The sequence below is a fragment of the Phyllostomus hastatus genome, unplaced genomic scaffold (assembly GCF_019186645.2).
Source record: "Phyllostomus hastatus isolate PE091 unplaced genomic scaffold, TTU_PhHast_1.1 phas_contig_209, whole genome shotgun sequence".
Taxonomy (NCBI): Eukaryota; Metazoa; Chordata; class Mammalia; order Chiroptera; family Phyllostomidae; genus Phyllostomus; species Phyllostomus hastatus.
Genome location: NW_025333735.1, coordinates 23,577,324 through 23,591,877, shown reverse-complemented (window position 1 = coordinate 23,591,877; position 14,554 = coordinate 23,577,324). Strand labels below are relative to the sequence as shown.

At 42.7% G+C, this 14,554-nt stretch overlaps 1 long non-coding RNA gene across 2 annotated transcripts in view; it reads right to left on the bottom strand.

The window, feature by feature from the left end:
• The window catches only part of LOC123816468, a 106,161-nt gene that overhangs the window by 41,040 nt on the left and 50,567 nt on the right, over positions 1 to 14,554 (bottom strand). Inside the window, exon 2 of one of the 2 annotated variants that reach the window (XR_006785280.1) lies at positions 852 to 1,001. The exons of the other annotated variant lie outside the window; for it this stretch is intronic. This is a non-coding gene — a long non-coding RNA (uncharacterized LOC123816468). The remainder of the gene's footprint in view (positions 1 to 851; positions 1,002 to 14,554) is intronic. 2 annotated transcript variants of the gene reach the window in all.

Here is a 14,554-nt window from a genome sequence, read left to right as displayed (position 1 = left end):
CAGCCAGAATTGATGGTTCTGAGTGGGAAGTGTGATCTAGTCACCTCACCCAACCACTTCCCCAGTTGAATAACCCCTATCCCTACAAATCCCTCTGGCCTTTAAAATGCTCTTCAAAGTTTTAGTTTTACTGTTATCCTCAGTAAGAAATACATTTCACAAAGCAACCCAATATGTACAGATATGTATACATAAAACTGAAACAAAAGTTTCCCTAAATGGTACCTGTCTCTTTGTAAGCAAAATATCTTGTGCTGGCTATCTTCCATTTCCCCTGCCAGATCCTCCCTACCATCTCCATCCCGCCGGGTTCTGAGTTCAAAGCCTGTCTCAGCTACGTGGTAGCTCTGTGTCCTTAAGCAAGTTATTTAACCTCTTTGAGCTCGATTTTCTTCCCTGGTAAGTGGGGATGATGATAAGTGCCCCCAGCTCATACAGGACTGAATGAAATTATACTTATTAAATTCTTAGAGTGTTCCTGGCTGATAGCAATACTCCCAGAAAATGTTAGCTAGCATTCTGATTATTTTAAGTAGGAGTAACAGTAAATGTGCATTAATTTTAATTAATGTACTTTAGTGACTGGCTGTGACTGAGTGAGGAGACCTCACACATAAGAATTGTGTCCATAGTCACATGATTAAAATGACCATTTTAGGAAAAAGGGCCACGAACAAGTTGTCAGTGGCAATTTTTTTCAACAAGTTCAGAATCCTTGCCCTACAGATCCCAGATGTCCCAAACTCCATGTTAGAAGACAACCTTTCAGCTGAAGAGCAGTTTCAGCTCTGGTGGTGTGTTGTTGTGCCAGAGTCAGAAACTGTAGCCTGTGACATTTCTAACAGACTTACCTAAGCCTGTGTTGCGGGTTACAGGGGAGTGTGGCAGCCAGAGTCTCCTATGTGACATTGTGCTTTTGCATAAGCACCAGCAATGGCTTTTTATTCTCCAGAACTCAGGTTTGTTCCCAAAAGGCAGACACCCAGGTCAGCAGCCAAGTCCTGAAAGGTGCCAAGGCAGTCCATTAGGGGAAAAAACATCCCTGGTTATAAGTCACCTGGGAGGCAGTTTAATTATGAAATGTGTGAAGCTGAATTTTAAATGTAAAAGTTCACTTGGGCTGTTTTCTGAGACCCTTTGAAAAGTGTTAACTAATTATCATTATATGAAATTTACAAATGTACCCAGCCCGGGGCTATGTATTATTTCCTAGGCTCACCCAATAATCCCCAGTTACAAGAAGCTGGTATTCACTATTTAGACATTCCAATGCAGGCACCAAATTCAAGGCAAAGGTTTTGAATGCAAACATTTATATCTATAGTCAAATCCCCAAAAACACTTCTAAGTTTGGAATATGTTTTTGTCCTTAAATAATAGTTTAATAGCCACCCTCTTGCCACTTACCTTCTCCCTCCTACAGCCCAACAATGTGACCCTCCTCCCTATCTACACAACTGCCACACAAGTACACACACACACAATTTCACTTTTAAAAAATAGTCATTGCCGGTAGAAACTGCCTGGCACAAGATGTGTTGGTACAGACAATTAGGCAGTAGGTGTCGTAAGGATCTCCACCCCATCCGAAAACCACACCCTCCCCTCAGTTACAACGGTGAGGATGGGATCGCAGCCCTTACTGCCATGCACCCTTTCCCTACCTGCCACCCTGTGAGATCAAGGAAAAGGGCCAGGAAAAGTAGGCAGATGGTACCAGAGGCCACCTTTTCATAAACCCACATTCAAGTTTTCATTCTGCAAGCTGGCTACAGGAAGGGCAGCACAGGCAAAGGGAGAATAGGTACCAAAAACGGAAGGATATTGGTCCACACCCTCAGCTTTGTCACATGGCGCTGAGGGACACAACTGATCCACCAGCAATTGTGAACAGTGCCATTACTGTTATGTCAGCAGGTGGGCTGGACACAGGGGTGTGCTGGTCAATGTTTAACAACCAAGGGTAAAAGAAGCCCTAAGATGTAACTCTTGCCAATTTCCATGGTGTAAATACTCCCACTGTTGCCAATTTCAAACCACAAACATGATGACGCAGAACAGAGACTTGAGAAAAAATGCACAAGAGCATACCATCACACAGAGCTTCCCCATCCAGTTACAACACAGGTGATAACCTCAAGAGTACATGTGTAGATCAGGGTAAAATGTAATAAAATAATTTGGAAACAATGGATTTTGAATATTTATTAACTGTTTTAAATATCATTTATTTGATTATAGTTATCATTCAAGTTTTAGTTGTGGCTGTGTGTCACAACCAGCTTGCAAAAATCCTGCAATTTTTAATAATTGGCTTTTACTAGCGGCTGCAACCCACTCCAGTACACTACTAGGTGGAACTCACTTGGACAGAGGCTGGCCAGGGCACCAGTAGTCCTGGCGGTGGTGGGGTGGTAGGGTGGTGATTCAGGAGGCCAGATGTGAGCTGAGGGCTTACCTAAAGCCATCTGGAGTGCAAAAGCTAGAGGCATCAGCCAAGCCAGTATTTGCAGGGAGCTGAAAGCCAAATATGTAGGAGACAAAGTACCAACACCAGACCACAAAGAAGGTACAGGGCAGAGTTCATTTGGGACCAAGTCTCTGTCAGAAAGACAATATAAGGAGATCAGATCAGGAGCAAGGGAAGAGGTTTTTGGAATGTGCTTCAGATATCTGAGCCATTGTACTGCTCACATTTATCAATAAGTAACCTTGATAATCATTCATGAACACTTAGCTATCATTATGGAGCACTTAACATAGACAAGATGCTGTTTTAAGTGCTTTACATGATTTATTTCACTACTGATGGCCCCATTCTGCAGATGGAACTGCCTGACTGTGGAGCCTGTGGCTGTCCCTGCTCTGCAATACAGGTGCACGTGTGGAGCTGGTTTGGAATGCTATGCTGGAAACATACAATGCAAGAAGAAAGGCTCCAAGTGGAATAACGGCAGGTTTCCCAGACTGTGTTCAGACAACACCACACATTGCGTATGGACAAAGGGAGAGGACAGTTAAGTTAAGCAATGATTGATCTTACCTTTCGGTGAGCCAGGTGCACTGTGAGGACACTGGTGGGAAGTGTAAACACAGTCCCTGCCATCATGAAGCTCCAGTTTTTGCTCCTTCACTCTCATGTTCATCCCCTTGGATCTGACACTACAAGCCTGCTTCCTGAACCTCCTCTCTCCAAGCACAATGGTTTTGATTTCCCAGGCCCCACAGCCAGTGGCTGTGAGTCAGTCCAAACCATGCCGAACCCAAGCCCCAGGCCCAGCCTACAGCCCAGTGTGGGCAGAGCCATGGGTCCTTACTTGACTCAGAAGGGAGATTCTAGACAGTGAGCGCCCCAGGTTTTCAGAGGACATAACCTGGTACAATATATATGTGTTGAACCGAACATGGAGGCTGCCAGAGCAGGGGGAAGGCATTATTACAGTTTCATCTTTATTAGGCCTTCTCATTTTATGATTCAGTGCATGGGACACAGGCCAACTGCCCCTCTGCCCTTAGGAAGTGGCCTTCTAACTCAGAATGACATAATATTGCACATTCCCACCAGGGAACCACAAATGCCTCACAAATGTTTTAGGCTGGCTGGAAGCTTTATATTGAGTCTCAAGTGGTGTTTTCTTTGCAGTTGCGTCTTTGAATGGGGGGCACGTGTGGAAGTGCTTTCAGGAATGGCCATTATTGTGCACACAGTGCTTCAGGGAAGTGAGTGATCAGGTCTCACCCACCGACCTGAATTCATTTTCCTCTCAACCTCAGTGATGCTCCGTTTGCTAACTCAGATGAGGAGAGAGGTCTGTTTTCAATTAGAGCTTCTCAAAAAAAGTGTTTTTAAATAGCCTGTAAAAATAATCCAATAAAGGCCTTAGAGGTGTGAGCTGTTGTCATCATCCTGTTTGGAAAACGCCACTCAGAATGCGCCCAAAAGGGAGAGAGGGAGGTCGAGACGCCTTCAAAAATTTAATTTGTGAAATGAACCTGCGGGATTAGTTGTCCCCCTTTGTGCCAGCTTTAATGTGTCCTCAACCAGGGAAATCCAAGGCTTTGGATTATTAGCCTGGTTGGATCATGTTACACTGTTTGGCTCTGCAGAAATCACACTTTTCATTTTGTCTTTAATCCTAAAGGTCACTGGGAAGGTTAGCCCCAAACACAAATGATACTTTGTGGTCTTACTTTCAGACAATTATCAACTCATAAATCTTGGTTAGACTGTAATGAGAGTGCAAGAAATAATTGAATTCAGTCCAGACAGCAGTGTTGGAGGGAGGAGAGAACTGAGGGGTAGGTGAAAGACGAAGGGAGGGGCCGGGGGCCTGGGAGCCAGAAAGTCTTTGTTGACTCCTGTTTGTCCTTGTTGAATCACTGCATTTAGAGGTTTGGATGGATAGGAGTGAGACCATTAAAAACAGTGACGGTCCAGTGGGAGCTGGGAAGACAGAGGATAAGATCTAAGTGAGAACGCAGATCCACAGGGAGCCAGTAGAAAAGAGACAGACTGGAAGAGGAGCCAGGGATTGAGCTACTGAGAGTTCCAGTTCAACCAGCCTCATGCTGTGTGGCCCTGGGAAAACCACTTAACCTCTCGGTGTTAGGAATGGGGATGCCAGCCCCTTCTACATCAAAAGATTGTCGTTAACAATCACAAAAGATAATATGCTGAAATGTGGGGGGCTTTTTTAAACCTCAAAAGAGACAGTATTCTTAAGCATGTTAATATGTTAAACATGTTAATTAATCAATAACAATTTGGAGAAAATCCTGTTGGCTCTCTTTTCCTAATATGCCTAGAATTTGTCTGCTTCTTACCTGCTCCACTGCTCCTGTGGATCCAATCCAGCATCGTCTTGCACCTAGATTATTGGAATAGTCCCCAGTCGTCTTTCTTTCCATGGCTGCCCCTCCTCCATACGCCATTTCCTATCCAGCATCTAGTCATGATTCTTCAAATATGTCATGTTACTCTTCTGGTCAAAATCCTCCAGTGCTTCCCTGGTTCACATGTGTAATAGCCAAAGTCTTGGGATGCTCTACAAAACCTTGCACAACCTGGTACCCATTTCTTCCCTGACCTCATCTCCCACCTCTCTTGGTCTTATTCATGGTCTCCAGCCACCTCAGCCTCCTGGCCGCTCCTCCAACCTGCAGGGCACGCCTGCACTCCAGAGTCTTGCTCTGACCTTGCATTCACATATATGCACGATCACTTCCCCATCTTCCTCTACTCTTTACTTTCCTTGGCTGTTTTATTTAAAATTGCACCATGCCCACCTACCTTACTTACTGCATTTATTATCTGTCTCACCACTACAATGTACTCTATATGAGGACCAGGATCTTTGTCTGTGTTCCTAGGAGAAAACCTGCCATGGAGCAAGCACTGTATACTTGCCAGACTGAAAGGGAAACTTGATTGCTGTCTGATTACAGCTCTCATTTATGAGACTGTTTAGATACCGAATTGCCTACTAATAATTTGTCCTGAACTTCCAAACCACACTCTGGAACCTCCTGCATCAAGGTTGGATGAAGTGCCTTCAACCTGTCAGTCTGCATGTCCACCAATGAGCATTCCAGGGCAGCAAGCCCATATTTTGTCTCAGTTTTGTTGGGTCTTCCCAATTTGGTCAAAGTTTGGGCACATCTGGCTCTGACAAGGGACACATCTGAGCCAGCTGTCCAAGCCCCAGGGCCAGGGTGCCTTGGTGGGGCAGGAGAGGAACCTTTGTACCACTGTGCCTTCATCACCAACCCAGCTTGTACCCATAAGACTCTGCTGCACATACAGAGTGAGCTGGCAATACCAGTAGCACAGAGGGAAGGAATCAAATCTGGCTTGAAATAATAAGCATTTTTCTCTTCAATAGTAAGCATTATAAGTTAACATGTATCTTACCTAGTCACACCATTTTATAGTGTTTTTCCATATACAGTTTCATTATGTTATTGACAAGAAAGCAGATTATATAATGAGTCTTTGGCAAAGCCATGTCTTATACTTTTTTTTGATTGTGAGTGAATTTAGCTTAGCTGGTATGTTCCCTGCCTAGTGCTCTGTACTTTCAAATTCTGCTGCAATGATGTCTGCCTGCCTTGCTTCCTCTGCCCCTCAATTAGAATGAAGGCCACTTGAGTGCAATGACCATGTCAGACCTCCAAGAGCCTGGCAAGGTTCTTGGCACAAGTTTTGCTGTGGTAGGAGAGACTACAGTATGGAACAAGTAGACAAGTAACTGAGTAAATATAAGCCCTGTGAAGAAAAAAAAGCATAAAGTATGCTGAGAAAGAGAGTAGTTTCAGTAAAGGTAACTGACTTTGGATAGGGTAGTCAGGGAAGACATCACTAAAGAGTTCACATTCAAGCTGAGACCTAATAGGTGTCTATTTGCTCCCTGGTGAATGACTATGGCAGAAAAGAAATAACTAATAGCTACCTGAAACCTTGCCCTGTGTAGGAGCAAAGATAGTGTGCGCCCTGAGAAAAGTACTTCTGAAAAAGACAATGGGCAAGGGGATGGGAATGGAGTCACACATGCTCAGTTTTTTCTTTCATTCAAGGAAAATTTATTGAACACCTACTATGTACACAACACCTACTAAGCTCTAGGCCTGAGGGTATAAACAAAATTCATGGAGCATGTGTTCCAATGGAAGAGACAAACATTGACACCTTTAAGTGTAGTGTGTTATATAGTGACGAGTGCTACAAATGTAAACTAAATAAGATGAGAAGGGGATTGAGGAGATAGGAGTGGGGGTAGGGAGAAAAGTTGGCAATTAGGTACGGTCAGGGAAAGCCACACTCAGTCCTGAATAAAGAAAGGGGAATAAATGCCAACATTTGGGGGGAAGGGAGGTGGTTCAAAAACATTTCAGCAGCAGCAATAACAAATGCCAAGACTTGGGCACAACACTATCTTGCCATGTTCAAGAGGAGTTCAGGGACTAGTAAGCAGCCCAGTGAGGCTGGAGAGGGTGAGCAGGGGAAGAACAGAAAGAAAAGTGGGGGTGGGGTAAGGTGTTGCCAGGAGCAAGATCACAAAGACTTTTATCTCTCTTTGGAATATGGGTTCCATTCTTTGCAATGCAAAGCCATGAACTTGAGCAAGGGAATCACATGACCTGATATGTTATTAAAATGTCATTGTGGCTGCTGTGTGGTGCGTGGATTGCAGGAGACAAGATTAGAAGCCAGGAGAGAGGATCCAGCAGCAGTGGCCCAAGTGAGAAATAGTGGTGTGAGGGACCACAGGCTCAGGTAAGAGTGGAGGGCAGATGTAGCATGATTTTTGTAGAAAGATCGCAAACTTGCCTATGGCTCAAAACAGGCGATAAAGGAGCAAGAGGAACTGAGGACACTATTAGGTCTGGAGCCTGAACAGTGGGTGCATGATGGTGCCATTTCCTCAGAGAGGAAACCAGCAGGGGCCCAGGATTTGGAGGGTAATGCGCTAAGTGTGGAAGAGAGAAGGGAGCTGAGTGAGGCCTGCATATCCCTGTCTTCTTTTGGTCTCTCCAATCAGGAAAGTCACTCTGTAAGAAACAGGACAAAAAGTGTGAATGCCATACTTTGTCCTCTTAAAGAGATGAGGGAAAATTTTATTACAGAAATCTAAGAAAGACATTACAAAAGCTCACCCTAAAATTCAGATATTCTTTTATATTTATTTCACCTAGAAAAAAAATAATAGAAGGTTTACATAAGAGGCAGAGAAATATGTAAATTACTAATACAATCCAAACTATTGTAAGTACTAAGAAGGAACCTTGTATTATTTATCTCTGTATTCCTGTTACTGTGTCTGGCACAAAATAACTTGTCGGATTACATTGTTACACAAAGTATGAATGAGGAATAAGACATAATTCTGAATGATGGGATCAAGGAATTCTTGGAAGAAGATTTAGAATCTTCCCTTGAAATTTTCTCTGTTGTTTCAATTCACAGCATTACTCAAAGAGTAATATTATGGTCACAGTGTTATGAAGAACCAACTTCAACAAGTGAAGGCTCGGCCCAAAGATCCTGGAATTTGAGAGTGTATAAGCCCAGAATAAGTTGAGACTTCAGACAAAGTTTTTAAAAATTAGTATCACAGTAGAAATAGATTAAGCACATGGAGTATAAATTCAGGTCTCTCATTTATCACTTATGTTCTGGGTGTCCTTGGGCAAGTTACTTAACCTCTCTGTACTTCAATTTCCTCATCTTCATAACTGAGATTTTAATAGTAACTGTCTCATAAACTGATTGTTAAGGAGAAGTGTGTTAATAGTCCTAAAGCACTTAGAACAAGGCCAGACATAGAGACATACTACTTCTATTGGCACTACTGCAACAACAAGTTTAACAGACCTACTGCTGGTGTACTTGAACCTAGTTCATGAGGCACAGTCTTGAAAATTATTTCTTAAAAAGGGAGGGCATAAAGGAGAAATGTTAAAAATAAGTGATAAGTAGAAATATGTAGACAAATAATTAAGTTTTCTTTTCCATTAAAGCTATTTTAAAATCCAAGAAGGCAAACATATTTTTCCTCTTGTTGCCTATGAACTTAAAAAATTTTTCTCTTATCTGTTTAACAGAGCATGGTCTTTTTAATGGTACCCAAAATGTTAAATTTTTAAAATTAAAAAATGGCCTTCTAAAATTAATACCTTGCAGACAATAACTAGTATTGATGAAGATGTGGAGAAATTGGAGCCATCATACATTGCTGATAGGAATTTAAAATGGTGCGGCTGCTTTGGAAAGAGTTGACAGACCTCAAAAAGGTAACATAAGTTAGCACATGGCCCAGCAATTCCATTTCTAAGTAATATCCAAGAGAATTGAAAACACGTGTAGAAATGTGTGCATGGATGCTCACTGAAATATTATTGACAAGAGCCAAAAAGTGGAAACAACCCAGACAAAAGGTGGTATGTCCATTCAATGGGATATTATCCAACCATAAAAAAGGAATGAAGTACCAATACTTGCTACAACATGGATGAGTCTTGAAAACTAAAAGAAGGAAACTAGTCATCAAAAAAACACATCTCGTATGATTCCATTTATATAAAAATTCCAGAATAGACTAACCCATGAAACCAGAAATTCAATTAATGGTTACCAGGTGCTTGGGGGAGGAGGAAACTGAGGAATGAGTGACTCCTAATGGTTATAGGGTTTCTTTGGGGGATGACAAAAATGTCCTAGAATTAGAGAGCAGGGATAGTTGCATACCCTTGTGAATATATTGAAAAACACTGAATTATACACTTTTACAATATGTGAATTATATCTCAAAAAATCAATAAGTTAGAGTTGTTAGTCATATCCCTGTTTGCAAAGTATTCTTTATGTCATTGTCAAGGATAAAAAGAATGCAGGGCTATTTAACAAGATGATATATGTAAAGCACCTGACACATGGAAGATGCAACAAATACGTGTTGATCCTCTCATTCGAAATGAGGAAAAGGTCATAGATTCAAGAGTTACATGGGCCACGAAGCTCCACACTGCTCCCAGGACTCAGCCCACATGCTCCACCCCTCTGATGGAGGTCAGTATCATACAGTGGTGAGAACAGGGGTTGAGGGAACAAAATCTGACTTAGTCTTCTCCACTAACTTAGTCTGTGACCTTGAGAGATTTGCCTCATTGCTCTCTATTAAATTATAGTTTTAAAAGATAAAAAAAAAAAGAAAAAAAGCTGTTCTCCTACCTCCTAGGATTATGAGAATCAAGTGAAACCAAGTATCTGAGTTGACTTGGCAAAGTTGATGCCGGGCTTATAAACTACAAACTAAAGACCTCTTTGAGGGAAAGGGGACCTCAAAGAATGGCAGCCAACATTTTTGTAGGGGGCTTATTCTGGGCCCAGCACTGTTCTAAATGCTTTCCCCTGCATGAATTAGCTCACCTAATCCCTACAACAATCTTTTGAAGCCTAGGATATTGTTATCTCTGCTTTTCAAATAAGGAACTGAGTATAGTGATATTAAGTACAATAACTTTTTGAGATCACATAACTAGTAAGAGGCAAAACTTGGACTCAGACTTAAGTGTCCTGGCTATACAGCCAGCATTCTTGATCACTAGTGGTGTGGTGTATCCCTATTTTACAGATAAGGAAATTTGTGAGATCACACACACAATGCAAGGAGACAACTAACAAGTATCATGAGCCCCCTGTGAGCCAGGGTCTTCCTCCAGCTTCCCATATGCTCTCCTACTGCTCACGGCAACCCCATATCTATGTTGGGGAAATTCAAAGCATATAATTAACAGAATTGCCTTACCTAAAGTCACCAACTTAAGAAGTCATAAAGCAAGGACTTAAGCCCAATTCTTTCTGACACCAACCCCCCTGTTCTTTCCACATATCTTGCCTGGGTAAAATGTACCCTGAGGCCAAGAATGATTCCCACCCACAAAGTAATGATGTGGTGCACTTTTGCCATTGGGTTCAACATCTCATCTGGATAAAAGAAGGGAAGCCCATTTTACTCCTTTCAGACCAGAGATGTTACAACACTGGAAAACACATTTTCTAGCCCCTGAGTAGAGACAAGTCTATGAAATGATGAGTTACACATCACAGAAAGACAAAACCCTTAATGACAATGCTGGCAGAGTCAGCCCTGGTGGAACTATGGAGCAAGTGGTTCTGAAATTAAAAAGTTACTGGAAAGCAGGGGAAATTGTGACATAGTTCATTTGGACTGATAGGCAATTTTTGGTCCACTCCCATGGAAATCACTTGGGGATAACCTGGCAGTTATTAAATGCACCACACTTGAGGAAAGACCCATTTATCACTGAGTCTCTGCAGCAGAGCTCCTGCTTTGCAAAGTGTTGACATCACCAAGGCTGATTTAAGACTGACACAAGAGGCCACAGTAAATCCTGTCACTTAGAGAAAGTCAAGAGAGGACAGCACCTTCTGAGAGATATAATAGGGCTGCAGGAGAAGGATACAGGTGCCCGGAAATATCTAAATATAAAAAATAGACTGAAGTGACTAAGCTACTTGTATTTTCCAGAAATGATGTTTCCTGTAATGAATTCCAAACCTCAGATCCTTCAGCAGGAGCCACAAGGCCAAGACATCACCCCCTGAACATCCCCTTTTATCTCCTGAGCCTCTCCTTTGGTCTCCTTGTCACACCACACTTAACGAAAAATCCCTTGGGGATGCTGAAAGGCAGGTTTTAAACTCAGGTGTCTCGTGCATCTTAGTTAATGGCAACCCCATCATTCTACTTGCACAGGTGATAAACCTGTGGTCACCCTTGGCTCCTCTCTCATCTCAAAATCCACATCCAATATAGTAGGAAATTCTATTACCTCTGCCTCCTAAATATGCCCAAAATCTAAACATTTCCACTACTTTCACCCTCATCAAAGCTGCCATCATCTCTCATCAGAATTAAGCAACAGCTACCTAACTAGTCTCCTTGCTTTTATTCTTGCATTCTACAGGTTTGTTTGGGTTTTTTTTTTAATCAACATTGCAGCTTGTATGGTCCTATTAAAATTTTATTCATATTATCTCATGTCTGTGCTCAGACCCTGTAATAGTGCTCCATCCCAATAATTGCACAAGATTGAGTCCTTACACTGGCCCACAAGGCCCTTGTGGTGTGATTTTTGTTATCTTCCTTATCATGTATCTTAACTCTTCTCTGCACACTTCTCTGTTCCTGCCCCTTGGTTCCTTGTTGTTCCTCAGGAGGCCCAGAAGTAGTGGGCCACAGAAGCAGAACCTGTCAAGATTATGCATGCACAAGGCATCCAACCCACCCTTGGGAAGTCCAATCTGGTGGGTGGGACACAGTTTATCTGGGGCAGATGGAGAATAGTAATATGGAGTATTTGGAGCAAGAAGAAGGGTTGAGCACAAGTTCATATCTCAGCAAGCCAAGGATAGCTGAGAGGGCAATATTGAAAAGACGAGTATGCCAGTCTCCTATTGGCTGTTCATCAAACTTCAGATTTATTAGCTCATCCTTGCATAAGACCCATCACCTACCTTCCAGCACTGGTCAGCATACACACCTAGACCCCTCCTGTACCCCTGATTCCAGCCATACCAAGTTGCTAAGTTTCCCAAACTGGGCATGCTATTTTAAATTTGAGAGCCTTCACATTTCTTTTTCCATCTGCACAAAATACTGATCCCTGTCCTTCTTCACCCACTCCCTTGACATTCAAAAACAAGCTTGTGTCAAAACCAAACTTTTCTGCACACTCCTATGTCTCCCTTACCCCCAGTCTACACACATGCACACACATAGCCCATGAGATTTAAGACATTCTTCTTATCCGCTCCTATAATGACACATGCTCACAACCATCACACCACTTCACCCACTGCACTGTAATGGCTGATTTGTTTTATCCCCACTGGATTGTGAGTTCTTTGTTAACAGAGACTAATTCTCATGTATTTCTAAGTCCCCAGCATCTAACACTGCCTGGCACACAGTAAGTGCTTTCTCAGCTCCACACACTGCACCAAACGAAAGAAAGAATAAAAGCAGATGCTCTATCAGCCTGAGTCAGGTTTGACAGCAGGTATAGAGCAAGCCACAATCCCAGGCCTGGAGGTCTGAGCCAAACCTCCACATTCAGGGGGCTGGAGAAAGTAAAGTAGGGGCTGGACTGACAGGAAGTGGGACACAGACAGGTCATCAGTGTGGATGCTTACATACAGGGAAGAAGTCTGGGACTCGGGTTGGAGACCTGGAAATGAAGGGGTGGGGTTGGTCTCAGGTGGGATGGAAGATCCTGGAACAGGGGTGATTTCTAATAGCTGGTGGAGTTACTGTGCTAGAAGGCATGGGTGTGGAAAGAAAGACAAATCTCCCCTGTTGACAAAGGGTGCAAGAAGCCTGGCCGCTCATCGCATTGGGCAGTTTCCATGGGTCTTGGTCAGCCTTTGTCCACCAAACCCAGAATAGCTCTACTGGTGGCAGGACCAATGGAGCCATCACTTTGGCAGATACTAAAATAGATACAGTTTTATTCTCACATTTACCCTTATCAGATGTCTCCCTCTTTTTCTCACTTCCTCCGGAAAAAAAGGACAAGGAAAGAAACTTAATCATCCCATTCACATTTAACAAACAAGCTCTTAAGTCAGTTGCTTGAGTTTAAATTCAACTGTGCTACTTGCTGCCTAGGTGATCTTTGGCAAGTTATATGCTCAGCTCTCTCATCTATCACACAGGGATGGTAAGAATAGTACCTACTTCACAGGGTCATGTGAGGATGGAATGAGACACATAAAAAGCACTTAGCCCAATGTCTGGTATACAGTACTTAGTGAATATTCATAACTATTGTAACTGGCATTGTGTTGTTATTTATGGCACAGTGGTTATAAACATGGACAATGGAGCCAGGCCATCCGGTTCAAATTCTGTCTTTACTTCTCACTAGCCCTGTGACCTTGGATGAGTTACTTACTTTAGGCACCTACCTCAATTTTCTCATCTATACAATGGCGATAATAACAGGGTTGCTTCAGAGGGTTGTTAAGAGAATTAAAGTAGTTAATAATTGTAAAGCACTTAAAACAGTACCTGAGTTGTGTTACCTAAAGACTTGTGGAATAAGTACATTATTATTATTAAAGAACTAAGGACATTGTGTTTCCCCCACTTCCTGAAATACTTGCATGTTGTCGGGGTTTGTTGTTTTTTTTTAAGTCTTAAGGGGAGAGGAATTCTCACCCCAGAAGCCTAACACCAATAGACATATGCAAAAGTAATTTTGAAGCTTCTTGGTATCTCCCGAATAATGCCCTATAAGTGCCAATCCTTTCTCTCTGCTATACTTCTTCTGGCTCTATAAGATCCAAACCATCTCCAAGCCTCCTGGGAAGGTCCCCTGAGTCCTGACAGCACATAGCAAAGAAGTGGGAGGGAGTAAGGCCCCTGCAGAAACAGCTGACCCAGTGGACTGGCTGCTGCCACTGGATCTATTTCCCAGCGTCTTGTAAGTTGCTGACTTCAGCCTTTCCAGAGTAAAGCACCGTCTATGGTCAGAGACAGCACCGAGGCGAGCACGCAGCACAGCCATAAATCTGAGAGCCATATTATTTAAGAGGCCTGACTTTCTTGTGTTGCGATATTAAAGCAAATCTGCCTCCTGCTCATAAATCAGCCAGGCTATTTCCGTCCTCAGTCACTCTGCTCAGCCATCTCAAGATGCACACAGCATACATTTCACTCACTTGGAAGGTGCAGGTTAAGAAAGTAAAAGAAATGTATTTACCCCCTTCCCAAACTCTTACAACCTTGCCTGCTTGCTCCTTTCCTGTCTTATGATCTGAGGACACCAGAATCCTATGAGAAGCCACACACACAAAAAATACATCAATCCCTGATATTGATACAGCAAGTTACCCTTTACAGTACTCTGAATAGACAGGACAGATTCTGTTAATCCCAGTTTTAGAGATCATGATAGTAAATGAATTTCCCAAGATCAGACAGACAGCCAGCAGGGGAGCTTCGGCTGACTCCTAACTCCTGGTCCAGTG